General features: G+C 53.2%; 1 pseudogene; it reads left to right on the top strand.

Moving 5' to 3' along the window:
• Positions 1-11,728: 11,728 nt before the first annotated feature.
• LOC138522065 (antigen peptide transporter 1-like) overlaps positions 11,729-26,330 on the top strand; it is a 149,712-nt pseudogene continuing 135,110 nt past the window's right edge.

Below are 26,330 nucleotides of genomic sequence, written 5' to 3'. Positions count from 1 at the left end.
ATTTGCTGCATAGCAACCCTCAGGATGGCTCAGTGGAGGGAGTACGTCTCTCTCCAGATTTGACAACAGAGCAGCAGAGGGCCTGCAGGGCTTTGCTCCAGCAGTATGCCTCTCTGTTTTCACTGACACCGGGCCTTACACCGTGGTGTAAGCACGAAATTGACACTGGTGACAGTGTGCCTGTCAAAAGCAGGTGCTATCGTATGTCAGATACAGTCAAAAACCACATCCAGGCTGAGGTCGCCAAGATGTTGGATCTGGGTGTTATTGAACCCTCAACCAGTCCCTGGTCCAGTCCAGTGGTCCTTGTCCCCAAGGCAAGTTCCCAGGCAGGTACCAAGGATTGGAGGTTCTGTGTGGACTACCGAGGAGTCAATGCCGTCACCAAAACTGACGCGCACCCATTGCCCAGGGCTGATGAGCTCGTGGACACCATAGGTGCTGCCAAATTTGTGAGCACCTTTGACCTTACCTCAGGCTATTGGCAAATAGCTCTGACGGACCATGCCAAGGAAAAGACGGCCTTCTCAACACCCGAGGGACTCTACCAGTTTAGGGTCATGCCTTTTGGGTTGAAGAATGCCCCTGCCACCTTCCAGAGATTGGTCAACCATGCGCTCAGTGGGCTGGAAGCCTTTTGTGTGGCTTACTTAGACGACATTGCCGTCTACAGTTCCACCTGGGAAGAGCATTTGACACATCTGGATAAGGTGTTGCAGGCCTTGAAAAGGGCTAACCTCACTATCAAGGCCACCAAGTGCCAGATAGCTCAGGGGAAAGTTACCTATCTTGGTCATGAGGTAGGAGGGGGTCAAATCCAACCTCTCTCCAGTAAAGTACAGGATGTACAGAACTGGGAGACTCCCACTACTCAAACCCAGGTGAGAGCCTTTTTGGGCCTCACTGGGTACTATCGCAATTTCATGGCAGACTATGGAACCATAGCTGCACCCCTGACAGCTCTAACTTCACCCAAACAGCCTAGGAAGGTTAATTGGACCGAAGACTGTCAGAGGGCCTTTGATGGCTTGAAAGAAAGTCTGTGTAGGGCACCTGTGTTGTGTGCGCCTGACTACAGCCGACCCTTTATCGTCCAGACGGATGCCTGCGACACCGGAGTTAGAGCTGTCTTGTCCCAGTTAGATGACAAAGGGAGAGAACATCCTATCATATTCATCAGTAGACAACTCAAGGGTAGAGAACTTAGGTGGGCTACTGTTGAAAAGGAGTGTTTTAGCATAGTTTGGAGCCTTAGGCGTTTTAGGCCCTACCTTACGGGGTCTACCTTCAAGGTCCAAACAGATCATAAGCCCCTGAAGTGGCTTATGCAGATGAAGGGTGAGAATCCGAAATTGCTCAGGTGGTCCATTAGCCTGCAAGGGCTAGACTTCACCATAGAGCACAGACCAGGGAAGAGTCACGATAATGCAGATGGCCTTTCCAGAAGGTATGTTGACCGTCTGGATGAGGGTGTCTATCCCGTGGGAGATTAGACACCCTCCACCTCAGTCTGGGGGGGGCGACTGTGATGCTGGAAATGCATCAGAGGGACAGGGCCTCTGAATCCTTGTCCTTTACTGCCTTTTATCGTGTGTTCTGTCATGTTTTCTGCCCAGGAGTCCATTTGGGACTCCTGGCAGTGCAGCTCTCTCTTTTGGTTTGGTGAACAGACCCATGGGATACCCTTATGGCACCCATGGGTAGGGGTACAACCCTGTGCCCCTAGTGTATGTTTTTGGGCACCTGTGGGTGGCCCACAGAGCAGGGTATGGGCTGGTGGCAGCTCCATGCTGAATTTGACAGGTGCTCTGGGTGTCCTCCATTTTGGGATACCCAGGCCCTGCCATTGGGATCAGTTGATTCCTGATAGAAAACAAGATGGCCCCTGTGGCCTCTTGCTTCCTATTGCCTGTTATCTTGTTTTTCCCAAAGTCCTGGGAAGCCCTGACTCTGTCCCTTCCCCCTGACTGGCTGTTGGGTGGAAGTTCCATATATGGTGTTGTTGTGAAGGCCCAGCTAGACTGACTGGAGCCTTCCCGGTGACTGTATGTTATGGGTACCTCCTGTGGGTGGGACCTGGGTGAATGGAGTGTGTGACCAATATACACTCCTTGTTGTGGTTGTCTGGTTTCTGGCATGTGAGACAAAGACTGAGACAGCCCTGCCCGAAACTGGCCTGAATGCAGTGTGTAGTGTTGAATGGATGGGTACTTGTCCCAATCCACATTCCTTGTTGTGAGTGTCTGAAAGGGAGGAGTGTGGCCTGAATGCACTGTGTGCCTGATTGGCTGACTGACTGCATGAATGCCCTGCTGTATGATTGGCTGCTGAGTGTGTGCCAGCAGTGTGGATGAGAGACAGGATAGTATATCTGGGGACCTCTCACCACTGGAAATTGTTCAGAAGGAACCTTTGGTTGAGAAGCGACCATTGTGTTCAGAAGCGTTCAGAAGCTGAGTCTCCACTCAAGAGTAACTGGAACTGCTGATCCTCGACGTCCAGCTGGAAGAAGAAGACTTGCTGCTGTATTTGCTTCGACAGATCTGAAGTTTGCCGAATTCGTCGAGGACTGACCCGAGAGAGGACCTGGTAAGGCACCCTCTTCCCGTGCTCCGAGGGATCATCGAGCACCGCTACATCTTCGCCGAAGCGCCCTGGAAGTCAGACCCTCGAAAGGCTGCCGACCCGAGACGGGACCGCCGAGGAGATCGAAGTGAAGCACCCGGACATCAACGCCGTCCAAGTCCATTGCCGTCGACCAGGGTTCGCAGGTCTGTGGAACCGCTGGAGGCCCGTCGAAGTTGTGTTGCCCAGCCGTGGGAACCGCTTGACGCCGTGCCGCCGACGACTGGAGCCGTCCGCTCCTTGCCTAAGAACATTTGAATCGAAGGACTCCCTCGACCGCACCGTCGACTGCTTTATCCTGCCGGAGAAAGTCGAGGACGACCAACGCGCCGAGGAGAAACCTGCCGGTGGGTTTCCCGCCACCCGAAGACCACAAAGACTCGAACGACTCGACGCCCTTGCTGGGCCTCCGTCTGCACAATCCTTGCGGTCCAGAACAATTGTCATCGAGGTGCCCCGCACGCCTCCGCCTTGCAGGACGTCAACGCTCCGTCGTCGACGAGCACCGCTTGGATCGAAGCTGCCGCCTCATCGACGCCGTTCTACCCTGTTCGTTGTCGGACGTTCGACGCCCCGTGTCTCCCGCTTGAAAGGGAAGGCATTCAAGAAGGGCCGTCGATTCCCCGACGCCGAACGCCGAGTTCCTCGACGCTTCTCGACGCCTCTCGACGGTCCACGACTCCCGCTTGAAAGGGGGTCGCTCAAAAAGGATCTGTCGACGCCTCCTCGAAGAACTCGACTCCACCAGGTACATTGGGGGGGTAAAAACATTGTAGGAGAGAATAAGACTATTGAAAAACATATGGACTGGGCTTGTGTTAGATCTCTTTATTTTACAGGTTGCCCAGGTGGGGGGATCTCCACACAGAACTGTGTCCAGTGGTAGGGGCCAGTACTCTGCCTATTGTTTCAACCCTCTGTTATCTGTTATGCTTTGCATCTGTCACTCAATTTCTAAAAATCCTTTTGGGTTGGGTATACTTCTACATCTGTGCACTGGGGTGCACAGATGTAGAGGTACACCCAACCCAGAAGGATTTTTTGAAATGGAGGCACAGATGCAAAACAAGCCTGTCCCTCAATTTCTAAAAATCGTTTTGGGTTTGGTGTATTTGTACATCTGTGCACTCCTCTTGGAAAGAAGGGTGAACAGATGCAGAGGTACAACCAACCCAGAAGGTTTTTTAGAAATGGAGGCACAGATGCAGAGCGAGGGAGGGGGCAGGGAGAATGGAAAGGGAAAATGAGACTGTTTGCATGTCTCTGAGTGTGCACGTGGTGAGGGTGAATGCTATGGGCATTTGAAATGGGGCAATGCTGGTGCTCCTCAGTTAGCTGGCTATACTCTTGATGGGATAGTATTGCTGTAACAGGGCTTCTATAATTGTTGAATCTACTCAGCGATAGTACTATGCTTTTGTTGAGGCAATGCTAGTTCATCTTAGTGGTTCATCTTAGTGGGGCTGCTATACTTTTGATGGTACAACATAAGCACCTCTCAGTTGAGCTGCAACACTCTTATTGACAAGGCCCCAGCACTTCTCAACAGATGTATTTCTTTTTATTTGAATTGGTTATCTATAATGCGTGTACTACCCAGAGGTTTCTAAGCGCGGACTGTGGGAGCGAACCTGTGTTGCGCGGACCAAGGGAGCGAACCTGTGTTGTGCGGACCGAAGGAGTGAATCTGTGTTGCGCGGACCGAGGGATCGAACCTGTGTTGCTCTGTGTCGTCTTGCTTCCAAGGCGAGCACGTTGCCCCTGAGCTATCCTTCCGATACTGTAAAGATCTGAAGTACATTTAATGATACAGAACCAGAACTATTGAGCAAGACTGTCATCATCAGAATATCTCAACACTATTGTGGTAATACAAGAGCTCATATATTTAAAGGGATGGAATTACTCAAAATGTAGCAGCACTATTCACTAACCCAAAGTTCTTAAGCATAGTTAATGTGAAAATACTACACTTCTCACCGTTGGGCCAGTACTGCCACTTCTCCACTGATCCAACCTACTGCTCACATGCTCATAATTGTCATTTCTCAGCAGGACTGCAACACTATTCCATTGTGTTCTGTATGTTGAGTGCTTCTTCACCACCAATGTGGATTCATGGCTCTCTCCCAGTGTGTAAATAGTAGATCTGTCTACATTCAATTGGCAACAGGCATGTCCGGAGCTGCTTGCTGTCCATAAACTGCCGCTCAGGATGTTGGGAGCCATGATGGGGCAAGGGATAGAAGGCTCGAGCCTGTCGGATAGCAGAATCAGCAGGGTCTTAAAACCTGCTCACTCCTTCTGGAGGGGCCATGGGGCAAAATGAGCCTGATCCCACATACAGGGAGTTGTTACCCCTTTATCTCTCCTGAATGAAAGAATTAGCTCTCTCAGACACAAGTTATCACCCCTGCACACACTGAATGAATATGGTATGGATCTATAAATCGAGAAAACTGGAGTGACAATTCAGAGTGTTTTAACAGAAATATAATTGTCTTCCCAGATGGGAGACTGACTCCATTAATATACATGGGGTCACTGAGAGGACCAAGAGTGAAACTACGTTCAGTTGTGAGATTACCAGCAACGGGTGATACTATGCTCCAAGGAGTGAGGTGCCCACTCAATATATCACACTGTTTATAGGTGTGAGACCCATCCTGAATGCTTGCCCAAAGAGCCTTGGCCGAAGTTTCACACTGAAGAAGAGAGCATGAGATCGGGGTCTGCAGCCCACACACACGCAGGGGATTCCCATGCTCCCACTTGCCAGATTTGCACCAAATTAGTGAGATTGTGCTCCAAGGTAGGAGGCACCTGCACAGTCTTTGCTCTGACGTTTGACACACTCACAGGATGGGACGGCATTTCGTTCCCCCATCCTAGTTGTGTTGCTCTGCCTTTTGAGGGCTACTACAACCTGGATGATTATAGAGGGGTGGAGTAGGGGCAGTGATGGCCTACTGGAATACAACTCGAAGGCTTAAATCTCCTTCTTACTTGACTTTAATATATGCAGTACCTGCTAGCCAATGTTTCCACTGTTCTGCGTTGCGCGCGACTCCACCCCCCCGCGCGCCGTTGCACCAAGTTGGCGACTACATGCAAATTTGTGGTCCTATAACTGCCAGTGATGTCACTTCCTGTATTTGGGCCCTCCCCCCCGGGAAATTCATAAGTCGGCTCCTTTACCACCATGTACACAGGGCATGGGTTTTGGAATGGCACAGAACTGTGTGTTGGCAGTTCAGCTGTGCCATGCCACGTCCAGGTATATTGCGAGGTAGGATGATTGTGGACAAATGTTATCATTTTAGTAAAATAAATGAAAATTACTATGTGGGAGACTACAGAAAAAATTTGAGGGACTGGCAGTGTCCAAAATTGGACTGTATATGAACGGGTAAGACTCAGGTCCACAGGATGAAACTTGAGTTGCTTGAAACTGTTTGCATCTCTCTCATTCTGCCAACACCCAAAAATATGCACCCATCACTGCGTGGTGCAGTGCAAAGATAAAGGTAGGCCAGCATTCTGATGTCAAAGGAGCCTCAAAGTACAATTGTAAGGTGATTGCTGTGCATGTTTACACTTCACTGCAGACTCTTAAGGGCACTGCACAGACAGAGAACCTCCCCAAATGCCAAATTACAGAGCATGTTAGGGAGAAGTATGGAGAAGAAAATCCCACCTTTTACAGCCAAGATGATTTGAAGATGTTGTAAACACGACTTTATCCTGGTACTTCAGTGAGATGGAAGGCATTTCACTGGGAAGCTTTATAGATAAGAATAGCCTCTACCTATCATTGAGGATGGGTTTACCCCTCCACCTCTGTGGACCTCTTCATTTTCCAGGCATCTGACAGTCCAAATAACAGATACAAAGTTCATTTTTGTGGGGTACTAATCCGTGAGGACAATTCTGAGACTAACTTCAGTGAAATGTGAAGAAATTGGATAGATGCATTGGATGCTGTAATGCCTCGCACAATAAATGAGACTTCACTATTGACTAGAAACTGTTGAATGTTCTGGAGCAGCGTGGACATGCTCACGCCTGCCTCATCAGAAGTGAATGCGGGTTTATTCAGTCCTGGACCACAGGCACCTGGATTCCGTAGTCAGTGATAGTCTTCTGCTTATGGTCATCTTTCCCAGAGAAGGCTCTCTTGCTGTCCCCTTTCTAGAGTATGCACTAGTGCCTCCTATTGATGAATGCCACTTTCCCTACAAGAATCCGACTAGCCCTTGAGCTGTCTTCCTAAAAAAGGGCTGCCCTGTGCCACCTCCTGAAGTGCCACCCAGTGGAGATACATTGCAAGCCCACATTTCTAAGGATGGCACATGCAAGGCTGACTATTGCCCATCTACTGGCTGACTCTGAGTGGACAGGGGTTTTGGCATCATCTTAATTGATATCGGGTGGGTAAGCTGTAAAGAGGTTCTGGTGCTAATGGAGTAATAGAACGCAGAGCATTTGATTGATTTGATAAGCGGCCCCCTTCTCCCCGTGGCCCCAAAGCATGGGGCCACAGCGCTGGAGACCCCTGGGGGCAGATGATCACTGCCCCCACGGGTGAAAAATAAAAAAAATAAAAAGGCGAGGGAAGGGGGGAGGTGGGAGGCGGTTTGGGGCCCTGGGGCCCACTAGGCCAAAAGGGATATAGGAAAAACTGGCGTCCTTGGAAAGGGAGGTTTTCCCCTTTCCAAAGACACCACGTATATGACGCATTGCTTGTCACAGATCAGCGCAGAGCGCTCGATCCGTGACCAGCAACTCACTGGACCACCATGGAAACGTTTGTGACGTGGGAGGGAGGGGGCTGGTTCAAGTAAGCAGCCCTCTTCCCCCCTCAATCCCCCCTATCCCCCAAAGCATGGGGGCACATATGTGCACAACCCTGGGGGCAGATGGCTGATCATCTGACCCTAGGGAAGGGGGGCAAAAAGAAAAAAATAATAATAAATAGAACGGGGATGGGGTGTGGGGGGCCTGGGATTTTTTTGCCCCCATGAAATGGTGGTGGTCCTCCCACACCAAGTGGAAAGGGGGGGGCACCCTTTGTAGCCCTCCCTGGGGGCAGATTTATGGCGGGGTGGGGGGGAGGGCTACCAGGAATTAGTGTGCAGGCCCCCCAAAGGATGGGGCCTGCAGGTTAGCCCCCCCCCTGGGGGCAGATGGCTGATCATCTGCATGAGATGCCCCCCTCTTATCTGCCCCCAGGGAGGGCTGAATGAGATGCCCCCCCTGCATTTGGTGTGGGGGGTAGAGGGTCACCCCCCAGTACATTAGAAAATTACCTGGCGGTTTAGGGTGCCCCTCAGCCCGCCCTAAAGTGTAGTGTACCTTTTCCATTTTTTGTTTTGTTTACTATACCTGCCTTGGCGCAGTGGGGCACATTGGTGTGCCAATCTGGCGCCAGAGTGCCCAAACCTTACTGTCCCACCCACTGGGGAGCCTGTCCCACCATTTTTGGGGGCCCTCTCCCCCCCACCCCAAATGGAGGGGGGGTGTACCTCACACAGCTGTTTGTAGGAGGCCCAGGGAGGCCTGCATGAGGTGCCCCCGCCACCCATTTTGTTTGAGGGAGGAGAGGGCCCCCAAAAATGGTGGGACAGGCCCCCAGTGGGTGTGACAGTAAGGTTTGGGCACCCCGGGGCAGATTGGCACATCAATGTGCCTCTCTGCACCAAGGGGAGTTGGGTTACCAAAGGAAAGAAGTGAAAATGGTGGAACGCTTTTTAGGGGGGGCTGTGGGGCACCCCAAAGGGTCTGGGAATTTTCTAATGGGATGGGGCATTGACCCCCCCCCCCCCCCCCAGCCGCAATGGAGTGGGTGCCATGTCATGCAGCCCTCCCTGGGACCAGATATCTGCTCCTAGGAACGGACACCTGAGCCCAGGGAGGAGTGCAGGACAGCCCCCCCTTATCTGCCCCTGTCCTCTTTTGGGAAATGCATGGGGTTCCCTGTTTCCCTTGCTGGCTTCGACACCCTAGTCCCAAATCTGTAGGTTGCCCACATGAACAAAATGGGCAGTGGCGAAAGGCTTGGGGTTCCCAGGGGGGTACCCTTTTCCTTTTGCGCCCCCGGTAGGTGCACCCACACATGTGAGGTACCGTTTTCATCAGGACACTTGTGGGAAGGCAGGAAGGTAGGCCATGTGTTGCTGGCGGTGTGTTTCGTGGGTGGCCAGAGCGAAATGTCTGAGAATTGTCTTCATTTCCAGCCAATTTCAGACGCATTTCCCTGTGTCCACTCACCGAAACACGTCGCCAACAACAGATGTCATACCTTCTCGCATTCCCACCGGTGTCCCGATGAAAAAGGTACCTCACATGTGTGGGTGCACCTTGCGCTGACCTCGGCAGAGCATGGCATCAGCGAAGCATTGCCCTCACAGGAACATGGCTTCAGCAGGAGCACAGCTGCAGAGCCACCAACAAATCAATGAAGCCGCAGTCGGCTTTCCTTCCCTGTACCCCTTTCTCTATGTCCTTACCTGAATTCTCTTCTCATCCATATTAGTGTACCCCATTACTGCAACCTCTTGTACGGCTACATGCAAGCTATAAAAAAGTGAGTACACACCTGCATGCAGATATGTACCCTATGTGTGCAGAGGTCGTGGCATTTTTCCAAATGGAACCAGAAGTACCTGGACCAGGATACAGACCCCACTAACAGAACCCTCAATTTTCTGCATACTCAACCCACTCAGAAAACCATTTCTATCCCAGCAATCCCCACGCACTTTACCACACCGCATCAACAACACATAGAGCGAACCTACAGCACACAAGGCCTCGCCGATCCGATACTTGCACCAAAGCCCAGCACTCGGTGTATACCGAGCTGAAGCTGCAACAGCACACCACTTCTCCCACTCTTCTACTCCCCTCCTCCTCGACTAACCCTACCTGCCCTCATCCTGTTTACAGATCCGCCAGAGTGCCTGGGGACCAATTCCGTTGGCAACGGTGCGCTATATAAGTACCTTTAACATAACATAACATTTACAATGATATGGACATTTCAATATGTAAAGTACTGTTGTGACATGTTGCCAGAAAAGGTGCAGACAAAGCTCAACCTGTTGGCAAATCTCTAAGTCATATATTGTTTGAGCTTATAGTCGTCAACAATCATGTCCTTGTATTGTGTCTTCGCAATAATAATGATCAAAATAGTAAAGCAGTGGTGGGGCATATAGAGATTGTGCAAGCTGCCATCCTTAAAAATGCACTTTCAGGCAGTACGGTGACCCAAAAAGTTTTAATCCACTTGGGTTTGTCATCAACCTGAAAAAAGAGAAATTGTTTCCATAACCTCTTACTCCACTTACCCCACTTTCTCGGTACACGGGCAAATGCCTGCTCTCAGTATTTTTGTGGCAATATTCAGCCATGGACCCTGCGGGGGACACCCCCGCAACCCCAGCACTCTTTTTAATTGTATGGGGGACACCCCCGCAACGGTTACCAGACATTTGGTCGAAAAAAATTGGTCGACCAGACAAATGGTCGAACCAATTTGGTCGAAAACCAAATGGTCGGATTTTTTTTTTTATTATTTTCACCCCTTTTTTTGGGGGGGGTCCCCCCCGAACCCCCTTTTTTTCTCTAAAAACCCCTTTTTTTTAAAAACGAAAACCCGAAAAATAAATATATATATAAATAAAAAAATTCAACCATTTGGTTTTCGACCAAATTGCGTCGACCAAATGTCATTCGACCAGTTTTCAGTCGACCAAATGACTGGACACCCCCCGCAACACCCGCTCCCACAAATGATCCCCCCAAAAATATCGCCTATGGCAAGACAAACAACCATTTATACAGTGATATTTTTGGTGGGGATAATAAATGACAGGCTAGGCTGTCAGATTTTCCTACCCCGTCACTTTTTCCTACCCCTGGGTGGGTTGCCCAATGCTAGCTGTCAGTAGGATTTTCTGACGGGTAGGAAGAAATGACAGGCCAGGCTGTCAGATTTTCCTACCCCGTCCCTTTTTCCTACCCCTGGGTGGCTTGCCCAATGCCTGCTCTCGGTAGGATTTTCTGACGGGTAGGAAAAAATGACAGGCCAGGCTGTCAGATTTTCCTACCCCGTCACTTTTTCCTACCCCTGGGTGGGTTGCCCAATGCCTGCTCTCGATAGGATTTTCTGACGGGTAGGAAAAAATGACAGGCCAGGCTGTCAGATTTTCCTACCCCGTCACTTTTTCCTACCCCTGGGTGGGTTGCCCAATGCCTGCTCTCGATAGGATTTTCTGACGGGTAGGAAAAAATGACAGGTCAGGCTGTCAGATTTTCATACCCCGTCACTTTTTCCTATCAGTAGGATTTTTTGACAGGTAGCAAAAAATGAAATTACAATTCCTGTCAGATTTTCCTACTGATAGGATTTTCTGACAGATAGCAAAAAGTGACGTTACACCGGCTACTGCAAACGACCGCCTACCTTCCTTTAGCCACTTTATCTCCCTTGCACGCACTGCTAGCCACTTTATCTCCCTTGCGAGGCACTGCTAGCCACTTTATCTCCCTTGCGACCCACTTTATCTCCCTTGCGACGCACTGCTAGCCATGGCGCAACCAAGCCGCGGCGACACCCCCTTAAATGCACACTACCCCCTCCATCCCGAGCGATGTCCGTAACAAAGCTGCGTATGGTCTCCATCCGCAAAAACCCCCCCTTACACCGCATCCATTCCACCTACTAGTTCCCTTGAACCTCCATATGAAACCATGAACCCACGGCAGCCGGGCGCGCCCCCGAGCACAAGAGCCAGAATCTAACCCAGCCCTGAAGGAGGTGGGGGCAACTCTCTGGGCCACGCCTACCGGGTAGCCCCGCCCACAGCAGGCGGGGCTACAACGCCCTTACCGGGCAGCCTCGCCCGCCAGTGGGCGGGGCTACCAGGTAGGCGTGGCCCAGAGACTGCTAACACCTGCGCATCATTCTGCCACGGGATGCAGAACATCATACAACACCGGCGACGGCTGTGCCGAGAAGCAGCGCTTCTGTGCGCTGCAGGTGGGGGAAACCCGGGGGGCCGAACTTAAGGCGCCGAGAGGGAAGAAGGGAGGGAGGGAGCGGAGGCGCCTTTCACTTTCGTTTTCCTGTCAGAGCCTGGACCGGTGCCAGGGGGAGCCCGGGGAGGAGCCGGGGCAGAGAGCGCCTCGCGTCCGGCCAGAGACCCGGGCCGCCTCGCAGCGCTACAGGTGAGCAGCGGGGCCCGCATGGATGATCTGAGCCGCCCCCTTCCCCTTCAGTCTTTCGCTCTTCGTCGCAAGTATCGTGGCCCCCCACCCCGCCCCCCACTCCTTATCACTGAACCTTCCCGCCTTCCTCCACCCTCTTGCTACCCCACTCCCCTCTCCCCAGTGCTTCTAGGCTGCCCCCCCTCTCCGTGCAGCTCAAATATACTACGAATACTTAATCTGTTGGGAATATGTGGCGCCCCTCATTAATCCAATAACATTACAATTCCCCCAAAACAAGGGGGTGTGAAAACCTCCAGGCTGCTGCGCCTGCGCCCTATAGAGCAGGGGTGACCTGTAACACTACTCTCCACACGCGGGGTCCTGAGGTCTAAGAGGGAGAGCAGTGAGTGTGCAGCGCACGTTCTCCCCACATGCACAGGCAGTGCCAACTAGGACCCCATTATGAGTCTCTACTGGCAGCTCAGGGGGCACAGAAACACGGTGCACACTCTGTCACACTCATGTTTTGGTTACTGTCTGTGAGGTGCATGTGCCTGAGCTGCACCGGTGTGTCTGGTCTCTGCTGGGAGTGTATCAGCTGCACTGGTGTATCTGGTCTCTGCTGGGAGTGTATCAGCTGCACTGGTGTGTCTGGTCTCTGCTGGGAGTGTATCAGCTTCACTTGTGTGTCTGGTCTCTGCTGGGAGTGTATTAGCTTCAATTGTGTGTCTGGTCTCTGCTGGGAGTGTATTAGCTGCACCGGTGTGTCTGGTATCTGATGGGTGTGTGTCTGGTCTCTGCTGGGAGTGTATTAGCTGCACTGGTGTGTCTGGTCTCTGCTGGGTGTGTATCAGCTGCACTGGTGTGTCTGGTCTCTGCTGGGAGTGTATCAGCTGCACTGGTGTGTCTGGTGGGAGTGTATCAGCTTCACTGGTGTATCTGGTCTCTGCTGTGTGTGTATTAGCTGCACTGGTGTGTCTGGTCTCTGCTGGGAGTGTATTAGCTTCACTTGTGTGTCTGGTCTCTGCTGGGAGTGTATTAGCTTCAATTGTGTGTCTGGTCTCTGCTGGGTGTGTATTAGCAGCACTGGTGTGTCTGGTATCTGCTGGGTGTGTATTAGCTGCACTTGTGTGTCTGGTCTCTGCTGGGAGTGTATTAGCTTCACTTGTGTGTCTGGTCTCTGCTGGGAGTGTATTAGCTTCAATTGTGTGTCTGGTCTCTGCTGGGTGTGTATTAGCAGCACTGGTGTGTCTGGTATCTGCTGGGTGTGTATTAGCTGCACTTGTGTGTCTGGTCTCTGCTGGGAGTGTATCAGCTGCACCTGTGTGTCTGGTCTCTGCTGGGAGTGTATTAGCTGCACCTGTGTGTCTGGTCTCTGCTGGGAGTGTATTAGCTGCACTGGTGTGTCTGGTCTCTGCTGGGTGTATATTAGCTGCACCTGTGTGTCTGGTCTCTGCTGGGAGTGCATTAGCTGCACCTGTGTGTCTGGTCTCTGCTGGGAGGGTATTAGCTGCACTGGTATGTCTGGTCTCTGCTGGGTGTGTATCAGCTGCACTGGTGTGTCTGGTCTCTGCTGGGAGGGTATTAGCTGCACTGGTGGGTCTGGTCTCTGCTGGGAGTGTATCAGCTGCACTGGTGTGTCTGGTCTCTGCTGGGAGTGTATTAGCTTCAATTGTGTGTCTGGTCTCTGCTGGGTGTGTATTAGCTGCACCGGTGTGTCTGGTATCTGATGGGTGTGTATCAGCTGCACTGGTGTGTCTGGTGGGAGTGTATCAGCTTCACTGGTGTATCTGGTCTCTGCTGTGTGTGTATTACCTGCACTGGTGTGTCTGGTCTCTGCTGGGAGTGTATTAGCTTCACTTGTGTGTCTGGTCTCTGCTGGGAGTGTATTAGCTTCAATTGTGTGTCTGGTCTCTGCTGGGTGTGTATTAGCAGCACTGGTGTGTCTGGTATCTGATGGGTGTGTATCAGCTGCACTGGTGTGTCTGGTGGGAGTGTATCAGCTTCACTGGTGTGTCTGGTCTCCGCTGTGTGTGTATTAGCTGCACTGGTGTGTCTGGTCTCTGCTGGGAGTGTATTAGCTTCACTTGTGTGTCTGGTCTCTGCTGGGAGTGTATTAGCTTCAATTGTGTGTCTGGTCTCTGCTGGGTGTGTATTAGCAGCACTGGTGTGTCTGGTATCTGCTGGGTGTGTATTAGCTGCACTGGTATGTCTGGTCTCTGCTGGGTGTGTATCAGCTGCACTGGTGTGTCTGGTCTCTGCTGGGAGGGTATTAGCTGCACTGGTGGGTCTGGTCTCTGCTGGGAGTGTATCAGCTGCACTGGTGTGTCTGGTCTCTGCTGGGAGGGTATTAGCTGCACTGGTGGGTCTGGTCTCTGCTGGGAGGGTATTAGCTGCACTGGTGGGTCTGGTCTCTGCTGGGAGGGTATTAGCTGCACTGGTGGGTCTGGTCTCTGCTGGGTGTGTATCAGCTGCACTGGTGTGTCTGGTCTCTGCTGGGAGGGTATTAGCTTCACTGGTGGGTCTGGTCTCTGCTGGGAGGGTATTAGCTGCACTGGTGGGTCTGGTCTCTGCTGGGAGGGTATTAGCTGCACTGGTGGGTCTGGTCTCTGCTGGGTGTGTATTAGCTGCACTGGTGTGTCCGGTCTCTGCTGGGTGTGTATTAGCTGCACTGGTGTGCCTGTTCTCTGCTGGGAGTGTATTAGCTGCACTGGTGTGTCTGGCATCTGCTGGGAGTGTATTGGCTTCACTGGTGTGTCTGGTCTCTGCTGGGAATGTATTAGCTTCACTTGTGTGTCTGGTCTCTGCTGGTAGTGTATTAGCTTCACTGGTGTGTCTGGTCTCTGCGGGGAGTGTATTAGCTTCACTTGTGTGTCTGGTCTCTGCTGGGAGTGTATTAGCTTCACTTGTGTGTCTGGTCTCTGCTGGGAGTGTATTAGCTGCACTGGTGTGTCTGGTCTCTGCTGGGTGTGTATTAGCTGCACTGGTCTCTGCTGGGAGTGTATTAGCTGCACTGGTGTGTCTGGTCTCTGCTGGGTGTGTATTAGCTGCACTGGTCTCTGCTGGGAGTGTATTAGCTGCACTGGTGTGTCTGGTCTCTGCTGGGAGGGTATTAGCTGCACTGGTGGGTCTGGTCTCTGCTGGGTGTTTATTAGCTGCACCTGTGTGTCTGGTCTCTGCTGGGAGTGCATTAGCTGCACCTGTGTGTCTGGTCTCTGCTGGGAGGGTATTAGCTGCACTGGTATGTCTGGTCTCTGCTGGGTGTGTATCAGCTGCACTGGTGTGTCTGGTCTCTGCTGGGAGGGTATTAGCTGCACTGGTGGGTCTGGTCTCTGCTGGGAGTGTATCAGCTGCACTGGTGTGTCTGGTCTCTGCTGGGAGTGTATTAGCTTCAATTGTGTGTCTGGTCTCTGCTGGGTGTGTATTAGCTGCACCGGTGTGTCTGGTATCTGATGGGTGTGTATCAGCTGCACTGGTGTGTCTGGTGGGAGTGTATCAGCTTCACTGGTGTATCTGGTCTCTGCTGTGTGTGTATCTGCTGCACTGGTGTGTCTGGTCTCTGCTGGGAGTGTATTAGCTGCACCTGTGTGTCTGGTCTCTGCTGGGAGTGTATTAGCTGCACTGGTGTCTGGTCTCTGCTGGGTGTATATTAGCTGCACCTGTGTGTCTGGTCTCTGCTGGGAGTGCATTAGCTGCACCTGTGTGTCTGGTCTCTGCTGGGAGGGTATTAGCTGCACTGGTATGTCTGGTCTCTGCTGGGTGTGTATCAGCTGCACTGGTGTGTCTGGTCTCTGCTGGGAGGGTATTAGCTGCACTGGTGGGTCTGGTCTCTGCTGGGAGTGTATCAGCTGCACTGGTGTGTCTGGTCTCTGCTGGGAGGGTATTAGCTGCACTGGTGGGTCTGGTCTCTGCTGGGAGTGTATCAGCTGCACTGGTGGGTCTGGTCTCTGCTGGGAGTGTATCAGCTGCACTGGTGGGTCTGGTCTCTGCTGGGAGTGTATCAGCTGCACTGGTGGGTCTGGTCTCTGCTGGGAGTGTATTAGCTGCACTGGTGGGTCTGGTCTCTGCTGGGTGTGTATCAGCTGCACTGGTGTGTCTGGTCTCTGCTGGGAGGGTATTAGCTTCACTGGTGGGTCTGGTCTCTGCTGGGAGGGTATTAGCTGCACTGGTGGGTCTGGTCTCTGCTGGGAGGGTATTAGCTGCACTGGTGGGTCTGGTCTCTGCTGGGTGTGTATTAGCTGCACTGGTGTGTCCGGTCTCTGCTGGGTGTGTATTAGCTGCACTGGTGTGCCTGTTCTCTGCTGGGAGTGTATTAGCTGCACTGGTGTGTCTGGCATCTGCTGGGAGTGTATTGGCTTCACTGGTGTGTCTGGTCTCTGCTGGGAATGTATTAGCTTCACTTGTGTGTCTGGTCTCTGCTGGGAGTGTATTAGCTTCACTGGTGTGTCTGGTCTCTGCGGGGAGTGTATTAGCTTCACTTGTGTGTCTGGTCTCTGCTGGGAGTGTATTAGCTTCACTTGTGTGTCTGGTCTCTGCTGGGAGTGTATTAGCTGCACTGGTGTGTCTGGTCTCTGCTGGGTGTGTATTAGCTGCACTGGTCTCTGCTGGGAGTGTATTAGCTGCACTGGTGTGTCTGGTCTCTGCTGGGAGGGTATTAGCTGCACTGGTGGGTCTGGTCTCTGCTGGGTGTATATTAGCTGCACCTGTGTGTCTGGTCTCTGCTGGGAGTGCATTAGCTGCACCTGTGTGTCTGGTCTCTGCTGGGAGGGTATTAGCTGCACTGGTATGTCTGGTCTCTGCTGGGTGTGTATCAGCTGCACTGGTGTGTCTGGTCTCTGCTGGGAGGGTATTAGCTGCACTGGTGGGTCTGGTCTCTGCTGGGAGTGTATCAGCTGCACTGGTGTGTCTGGTCTCTGCTGGGAGTGTATTAGCTTCAATTGTGTGTCTGGTCTCTGCTGGGTGTGTATTAGCTGCACCGGTGTGTCTGGTATCTGATGGGTGTGTATCAGCTGCACTGGTGTGTCTGGTGGGAGTGTATCAGCTTCACTGGTGTATCTGGTCTCTGCTGTGTGTGTATTAGCTGCACTGGTGTGTCTGGTCTCTGCTGGGAGTGTATTAGCTTCACTTGTGTGTCTGGTCTCTGCTGGGAGTGTATTAGCTTCAATTGTATGTCTGGTCTCTGCTGGGTGTGTATTAGCAGCACTGGTGTGTCTGGTATCTGATGGGTGTGTATCAGCTGCACTGGTGTGTCTGGTCTCTGCTGGGAGTGTATTAGCTGCACCGGTGTGTCTGGTATCGGTATCTGATGGGTGTGTATCAGCTGCACTGGTGTGTCTGGTCTCTGCTGGGAGTGTATCAGCTGCACTGGTGTGTCTGGTGGGAGTGTATCAGCTTCACTGGTGTATCTGGTCTCTGCTGTGTGTGTATTAGCTGCACTGGTGTGTCTGGTCTCTGCTGGGAGTGTATTAGCTTCACTTGTGTGTCTGGTCTCTGCTGGGAGTGTATTAGCTTCAATTGTGTGTCTGGTCTCTGCTGGGTGTGTATTAGCAGCACTGGTGTGTCTGGTATCTGCTGGGTGTGTATTAGCTGCACTTGTGTGTCTGGTCTCTGCTGGGAGTGTATTAGCTGCACTTGTGTGTATAAGCTGCACCTGTGTGTCTGGTCTCTGCTGGGATTGTATTAGCTGCACCTGTGTGTGTGGTCTCTGCTGGGAGTGTATCAGCTGCACTGGTGTGTCTGGTCTCTGCTGGGTGTGTATCTGCTGCACTGGTGTGTCTGGTCTCTGCTGGGAGTGTATTAGCTGCACTGGTGTGTCTGGTCTCTGCTGGGTGTATATTAGCTGCACCTGTGTGTCTGGTCTCTGCTGGGAGTGCATTAGCTGCACCTGTGTGTCTGGTCTCTGCTGGGAGGGTATTAGCTGCACTGGTGTGTCTGGTCTCTGCTGGGAGGGTATTAGCTGCACTGGTGGGTCTGGTCTCTGCTGGGAGTGTATCAGCTGCACTGGTGTGTCTGGTCTCTGCTGGGAGGGTATTAGCTGCACTGGTGGGTCTGGTCTCTGCTGGGAGTGTATCAGCTGCACTGGTGGGTCTGGTCTCTGCTGGGAGGGTATTAGCTGCACTGGTGGGTCTGGTCTCTGCTGGGAGGGTATTAGCTGCACTGGTGGGTCTGGTCTCTGCTGGGAGTGTATTAGCTTCAATTGTGTGTCTGGTCTCTGCTGGGGGTGTATTAGCAGCACTGGTGTGTCTGGTCTCTGCTGGGAGTGTATTAGCTTCACTTGTGTGTCTGGTCTCTGCTGGGAGTGTATTAGCTTCAATTGTGTGTCTGGTCTCTGCTGGGTGTGTATTAGCAGCACTGGTGTGTCTGGTATCTGATGGGTGTGTATCAGCTGCACTGGTGTGTCTGGTGGGAGTGTATCAGCTTCACTGGTGTATCTGGTCTCTGCTGGGTGTGTATTAGCTTCACTTGTGTGTCTGGTCTCTGCTGGGAGTGTATTAGCTTCACTTGTGTGTCTGGTCTCTGCTGGGAGTGTATTAGCTGCACTGGTGTGTCTGGTCTCTGCTGGGTGTGTATTAGCTGCACTGGTCTCTGCTGGGAGTGTATTAGCTGCACTGGTGTGTCTGGTCTCTGCTGGGAGGGTATTAGCTGCACTGGTGGGTCTGGTCTCTGCTGGGAGTGTATCAGCTGCACTGGTGGGTCTGGTCTCTGCTGGGAGGGTATTAGCTGCACTGGTGGGTCTGGTCTCTGCTGGGAGTGTATTAGCTGCACTGGTGGGTCTGGTATCTGATGGGTGTGTATCAGCTGCACTGGTGTGTCTGGTCTCTGCTGGGAGTGTATCAGCTGCACTGGTGTGTCTGGTGGGAGTGTATCAGCTTCACTGGTGTATCTGGTCTCTGCTGTGTGTGTATTAGCTGCACTGGTGTGTCTGGTCTCTGCTGGGAGTGTATTAGCTTCACTTGTGTGTCTGGTCTCTGCTGGGAGTGTATTAGCTTCAATTGTGTGTCTGGTCTCTGCTGGGTGTGTATTAGCAGCACTGGTGTGTCTGGTATCTGCTGGGTGTGTATTAGCTGCACTGGTATGTCTGGTCTCTGCTGGGTGTGTATCAGCTGCACTGGTGTGTCTGGTCTCTGCTGGGAGGGTATTAGCTGCACTGGTGGGTCTCGTCTCTGCTGGGAGTGTATCAGCTGCACTGGTGTGTCTGGTCTCTGCTGGGAGGGTATTAGCTGCACTGGTGGGTCTGGTCTCTGCTGGGAGTGTATCAGCTGCACTGGTGGGTCTGATCTCTGCTGGGAGGGTATTAGCTGCACTGGTGGGTCTGGTCTCGGCTGGGAGTGTATTAGCTGCACTGGTGGGTCTGGTCTCTGCTGGGTGTGTATCAGCTGCACTGGTGTGCCTGGTCTCTGCTGGGAGGGTATTAGCTGCACTGGTGGGTCTGGTCTCTGCTGGGAGGGTATTAGCTGCACTGGTGGGTCTGGTCTCTGCTGGGAGTGTATTAGCTGCACTGGTGGGTCTGGTCTCTGCTGGGTGTGTATTAGCTGCACTGGTGTGTCCGGTCTCTGCTGGGTGTGTATTAGCTGCACTGGTGTGCCTGTTCTCTGCTGGGAGTGTATTAGCTGCACTGGTGTGTCTGGCATCTGCTGGGAGTGTATTGGCTTCACTGGTGTGTCTGGTCTCTGCTGGGAATGTATTAGCTTCACTTGTGTGTCTGGTCTCTGCTGGGAGTGTATTAGCTTCACTGGTGTGTCTGGTCTCTGCGGGGAGTGTATTAGCTTCACTTGTGTGTCTGGTCTCTGCTGGGAGTGTATTAGCTTCACTTGTGTGTCTGGTCTCTGCTGGGAGTGTATTAGCTGCACTGGTGTGTCTGGTCTCTGCTGGGTGTGTATTAGCTGCACTGGTCTCTGCTGGGAGTGTATTAGCTGCACTGGTGGGTCTGGTCTCTGCTGGGAGGGTATTAGCTGCACTGGTGGGTCTGGTCTCTGCTGGGAGTGTATTAGCTGCACCGGTGTGTCTGGTATCTGATGGGTGTGTATCAGCTGCACCTGTGTGTCTGGTCTCTGCTGGGAGTGTATTAGCTGCACTGGTGTGTCTGGTCTCTGCTGGGTGTGTATCAGCTGCACTGGTGTGTCTGGTCTCTGCTGGGAGTGTATCAGCTGCACTGGTGTGTCTGGTGGGAGTGTATCAGCTTCACTGGTGTATCTGGTCTCTGCTGTGTGTGTATTAGCTGCACTGGTGTGTCTGGTCTCTGCTGGGAGTGTATTAGCTTCACTTGTGTGTCTGGTCTCTGCTGGGAGTGTATTAGCTTCAATTGTGTGTCTGGTCTCTGCTGGGTGTGTATTAGCAGCACTGGTGTGTCTGGTATCTGCTGGGTGTGTATTAGCTGCACCGGTGTGTCTGGTCTCTGCTGGGAGTGTATTAGCTGCACCTGTGTGTCTGGTCTCTGCTGGGAGTGTATTAGCTGCACTGGTGTGTCTGGTCTCTGCTGGGTGTATATTAGCTGCACCTGTGTGTCTGGTCTCTGCTGGGAGTGCATTAGCTGCACCTGTGTGTCTGGTCTCTGCTGGGAGGGTATTAGCTGCACTGGTATGTCTGGTCTCTGCTGGGTGTGTATCAGCTGCACTGGTGTGTCTGGTCTCTGCTGGGAGGGTATTAGCTGCACTGGTGGGTCTGGTCTCTGCTGGGAGTGTATCAGCTGCACTGGTGTGTCTGGTCTCTGCTGGGAGTGTATTAGCTTCAATTGTGTGTCTGGTCTCTGCTGGGTGTGTATTAGCTGCACCGGTGTGTCTGGTATCTGATGGGTGTGTATCAGCTGCACTGGTGTGTCTGGTGGGAGTGTATCAGCTTCACTGGTGTATCTGGTCTCTGCTGTGTGTGTATTAGCTGCACTGGTGTGTCTGGTCTCTGCTGGGAGTGTATTAGCTTCACTTGTGTGTCTGGTCTCTGCTGGGAGTGTATTAGCTTCAATTGTGTGTCTGGTCTCTGCTGGGTGTGTATTAGCAGCACTGGTGTGTCTGGTATCTGATGGGTGTGTATCAGCTGCACTGGTGTGTCTGGTTGGAGTGTATCAGCTTCACTGGTGTATCTGGTCTCTGCTGTGTGTGTATTAGCTGCACTGGTGTGTCTGGTCTCTGCTGGGAGTGTATTAGCTTCAATTGTGTGTCTGGTCTCTGCTGGGTGTGTATTAGCAGCACTGGTGTGTCTGGTATCTGATGGGTGTGTATCAGCTGCACTGGTGTGTCTGGTCTCTGCTGGGAGTGTATTAGCTTCACTTGTGTGTCTGGTCTCTGCTGGGAGTGTATTAGCTTCAATTGTGTGTCTGGTCTCTGCTGGGTGTGTATTAGCAGCACTGGTGTGTCTGGTATCTGCTGGGTGTGTATTAGCTGCACTTGTGTGTCTGGTCTCTGCTGGGAGTGTATTAGCTGCACTTGTGTGTATAAGCTGCACCTGTGTGTCTGGTCTCTGCTGGGAGTGTATTAGCTGCACCTGTGTGTGTGGTCTCTGCTGGGAGTGTATCAGCTGCACTGGTGTGTCTGGTCTCTGCTGGGTGTGTATCTGCTGCACTGGTGTGTCTGGTCTCTGCTGGGAGTGTATTAGCTGCACCTGTGTGTCTGGTCTCTGCTGGGAGTGTATTAGCTGCACTGGTGTGTCTGGTCTCTGCTGGGTGTATATTAGCTGCACCTGTGTGTCTGGTCTCTGCTGGGAGTGCATTAGCTGCACCTGTGTGTCTGGTCTCTGCTGGGAGGGTATTAGCTGCACTGGTATGTCTGGTCTCTGCTGGGTGTGTATCAGCTGCACTGGTGTGTCTGGTCTCTGCTGGGAGGGTATTAGCTGCACTGGTGGGTCTGGTCTCTGCTGGGAGTGTATCAGCTGCACTGGTGTGTCTGGTCTCTGCTGGGAGGGTATTAGCTGCACTGGTGGGTCTGGTCTCTGCTGGGAGTGTATCAGCTGCACTGGTGGGTCTGGTCTCTGCTGGGAGGGTATTAGCTGCACTGGTGGGTCTGGTCTCTGCTGGGAGTGTATTAGCTGCACTGGTGGGTCTGGTCTCTGCTGGGTGTGTATCAGCTGCACTGGTGTGTCTGGTCTCTGCTGGGAGGGTATTAGCTGCACTGGTGGGTCTGGTCTCTGCTGGGAGTGTATTAGCTGCACTGGTGGGTCTGGTCTCTGCTGGGTGTGTATTAGCTGCACTGGTGTGTCCGGTCTCTGCTGGGTGTGTATTAGCTGCACTGGTGTGCCTGTTCTCTGCTGGGAGTGTATTAGCTGCACTGGTGTGTCTGGCATCTGCTGGGAGTGTATTGGCTTCACTGGTGTGTCTGGTCTCTGCTGGGAATGTATTAGCTTCACTTGTGTGTCTGGTCTCTGCTGGGAGTGTATTAGCTTCACTGGTGTGTCTGGTCTCTGCGGGGAGTGTATTAGCTTCACTTGTGTGTCTGGTCTCTGCTGGGAGTGTATTCGCTTCACTTGTGTGTCTGGTCTCTGCTGGGAGTGTATTAGCTGCACTGGTGTGTCTGGTCTCTGCTGGGTGTGTATTAGCTGCACTGGTCTCTGCTGGGAGTGTATTAGCTGCACTGGTGTGTCTGGTCTCTGCTGGGAGTGTATTAGCTGCACTGGTCTCCGCTGGGAGTGTATTAGCTGCACCGGTGTGTCTGGTCTCTGCTGGGTGTGTATTAGCTGCACTGGTCTCTGCTGGGAGTGTATTAGCTACACTGGTCTCTGCTGGGAGTGTATTAGCTGCACTCTTGTGTCTGGTCTCTGCTGGGTGTGTATTAGCTGCACTGGTCTCTGCTGGGAGTGTATTAGCTGCACTGGTGTGTCTGGTCTCTGCTGGGAGTGTATTAGCTGCACTGGTCTCCGCTGGGAGTGTATTAGCTGCACCGGTGTGTCTGGTCTTTGCTGGGTGTGTATTAGCTGCACTGGTCTCTGCTGGGAGTGTATTAGCTGCACTGGTGTGTCTGGTCTCTGCTGGGAGTGTATTAGCTACACTGGTCTCTGCTGGGAGTGTATTAGCTGCACCGGTGTGTCTGGTCTCTGCTGGGTTCTCATTGCACTGTGGGCGGAGCTACCAGATGGGCGTGGTCTAAAGACTGCTAACACCTGCGCATCATTCTGCCACGGGATGCAGAATATCATACAACACCGGCGACGGCTGTGCCGAGAAGCCGCGCTTCTGTGCGCTGCAGGTGGGGGAAACCCGTGGCCCTGCGGTGCCTACAGGAGGGGTGGGGAGAAACCAAGGAGGGCCGGGTTTAGGGCACCGAAGGAGGGGGTAGGAGGCGGTGGGGCCTTTCAGTTTCGTTTTCCGATCAGAGCCTGGAACGGCGCCAGGGGGAGCCGGGCAGAGAGCGCCTCGCGTCCGGCCAGACACACGGGCCGCCTCGCAGCGCTACAGGTGAGCAGCGGAGCCCCCATGGATGATCTGAGCCGCCTCCTTCCCCTTCAGTATTTCGCTCTTCGTAGCAGGTAGGATCGCGCCCCCCCTCCCCCAATCCTCCATTCCAGGTACTATCGTGCTCCCCCCACACTCCTTACCACTGAACCTTCCCACCTTGCTCCCCACTTCGCCCCTACCCTCCCACCCTCTTGCAGCCCCTGAACCCACGCCTCCCCTCTGCCTCCACAGTGCAGCTCACGTATAATATGAATACTAAATCTGATGGGAATATGGGCGCCCCTCCAGAGCAAGGGGGCGTGAACCCCTCCACGCTGCTGCGCCTGCGCCTTATAGAGCAGGTGGTCACCTGTAACAGAACTCTCCACACACGGGGTGCCGAGGTGTAAGAGGGAGAGCAGTGAGTGTGCAGTGCACGTTCTCCCCACATGCTCAGGCAGTGCCAACTAGGACCCCATTATGAGTCTCTACTGGCAGCTCTGGGGGCACAGAAACACGGTGCACACTCTGCCACACTCACTCGCGCTGCAATCCTGGCATACATAATCCCACACTTCCCTGGGGGCACAGAAACACGTGCACACTCTGCCACAAACACTCACGCTGCAATCCTGACATACACAATCCCACACTCCCTGGGGGCACAGAAACATGTGCACACTCTGCCACAATCACTCACGCTGCAATCCTGGCATACACACTCCCACACTTCCCTGGGGGCACAGAAACCTGTGCACACTCTGCCACAATCACTCGCGCTGCAATCCTGGCATACACAATACCACACTTTCCTGGGGGCACAGAAACACGTGCACACTCTGCCACAATCACTCACGCTGCAATCCTGGCTTACACAATACCACACTTTCCTGGGGGCACAGAAACACGTGCACACTCTGCCACAATCACTCACGCTGCAATCCTGGCATACACAATCCCACACTTCCCTGGGGGCACAGAAACACGGCCCACACTCTGCCACACTCACTCGCGCTGCAATCCTGGTATACACCACCCCACACTTCCCTGGGGGCACAGAAACACGTGCACACTCTGCCACACTCACTCGCGCTGCAATCCTGGCATACACAATCCCACACTTCCCTGGGGGCACAGAAACACGTGCACACTCTGCCACAATGCCTCACGCTGCAATCCGGGCATACACAATCCCACACTTCCCTGGGGGCACAGAAACACGTGCACACTCTGCCACAATCACTCACGCTGCAATCCTGGCATACACAATCCCACACTTCCCTGAAGGCACAGAAACACGTGCACACTCTGCCACACTCACTCGCGCTGCAATCCTGGCATCATACACAATCCCACACTTTCCTGGGGGCACAGAAACCTGTGCACACTCTGCCACAATCACTCACGCTGCAATCCTGGCATACACAATCCCACACTTTCCTGGGGGCACAGAAACACGGCCCACACTCTGCCACAATCACTCACGCTGCAATCCTGGCTTACACAATACCACACTTCCCTGGGGGCACAGAAACACGTGCACACTCTGCCACAATCACTCACGCTGCAATCGTGGCATCATACACAATCCCACACTTCCCTGGGGGTACAGAAACACGGTGCACACTCTGCCACAATCACTCACGCTGCAATCCTGGCATTATACACAATCCCACACTTCCCTGGGGGCACAGAAACACAGCCCACACTCTGCCACAATCACTCACGCTGCAATCCTGGCTTACACAATACCACACTTCCCTGGGCGCACAGAAACACGTGCACACTCTGCCACAATCACTCACGCTGCAATCCTGGCATCATACACAATCCCACACTTCCCTGCGTGCACAGAAACACGTGCACACTCTGCCACACTCACTCCCGCTGCAATCCTGGCATCATACACAATCCCACACTTCCCCGGGGGCACAGGAACATGGCCCACACTCCGCCACAATCACTCACGCTGCAATCCTGGCATACACAATCCCACACTTCCCTGGGGGCACAGAAACACGGTGCACACTCTGTCACAAACACTCACGCTGCAATCCTGGCATACACAATACCACACTTCCCTGGGGGCACAGAAACACATGCACACTCTGCCACACTCACTCACGCTGCAATCCTGGCATACACAACCCTGCACTTCCCTAACAAGCTGAGGGGGGAAATCTGCACCTGCGTCCAGGAGGAAAGCCGTGCATGGATGACAGGTCGCCTTCCCGGAGGAAAGCCGTGCATGGATGACGGGGCGCCTTCCCAGAGGAAAGCCGTGCATGGGTGACGGGGCAGCTTCCAGGAGGAAAGCCGTGCATGGGTGACGGGGCGGCTTCCAGGAGGAAAGTCGTGCATGGATGACAGGGCGCCTTCCCGGAGGAAAGCCGTGCATGGATGACGGGGCGCCTTTCCGGAGGAAAGCCGTGCATGGATGACGGGGCGCCTTTCCGGAGGAAAGCCGTGCATGGATGACGGGGCGGCTTCCAGGAGGAAAGCCGTGCATGGGTGACGGGGCGGCTTCCAGGAGGAAAGTCGTGCATGGGTGACGGGGCGGCTTCCAGGAGGAAAGTCGTGCATGGGTGACGGGGAGCCTTCCAGGAGGAAAGCCGTGCATGGGTGACGGGGCGGCTTCCAGGAGGAAAGTCGTGCATGGGTGACGGGGCGCCTTCCAGGAGGAAAGTCGTGCATGGGTGACGGGGCGCCTTCCAGGAGGAAAGCCGTGCATGGGTGACGGGGCGCCTTCCAGGAGGAAATCTGTGCATGGGTGACGGGGCGCCTTCATAGAGCACAGAATGCAGGACGACAGGGACTCATGAACCCATTCTGTTCTTACAGAGCTGGGTGCTCCTATGCATAGTGGAGGGGTTTAATGCTCTGGTTACTGTGTGTGAGCTGCATGCGTATTACTGCACTTGTGTGTCTGGTCTCTGCTGGCTGTGTATTAGCTGCACTTGTGTGTCCGGTCTCTGCCGGGAGTGTATTGGCTGCACTGGTCTCTGCTGGGAATGTATTAGCTGCACTGGTCTCTGCTGGGAGTGTATTGGCTGCACTGGTCTGTGCTGGGAGTGTATTGGCTGCACTGGTCTCCGCTGGGTGTGCATTAGCTGCATCTGTGTGTCTGGTC

The sequence above is a fragment of the Ambystoma mexicanum genome, chromosome 13 (assembly GCF_040938575.1).
Source record: "Ambystoma mexicanum isolate Mex_15411 chromosome 13, UKY_AmexF1_1, whole genome shotgun sequence".
NCBI classification, from domain to species: Eukaryota; Metazoa; Chordata; class Amphibia; order Caudata; family Ambystomatidae; genus Ambystoma; species Ambystoma mexicanum.
This window is presented reverse-complemented; position numbering and strand designations above follow the sequence as displayed.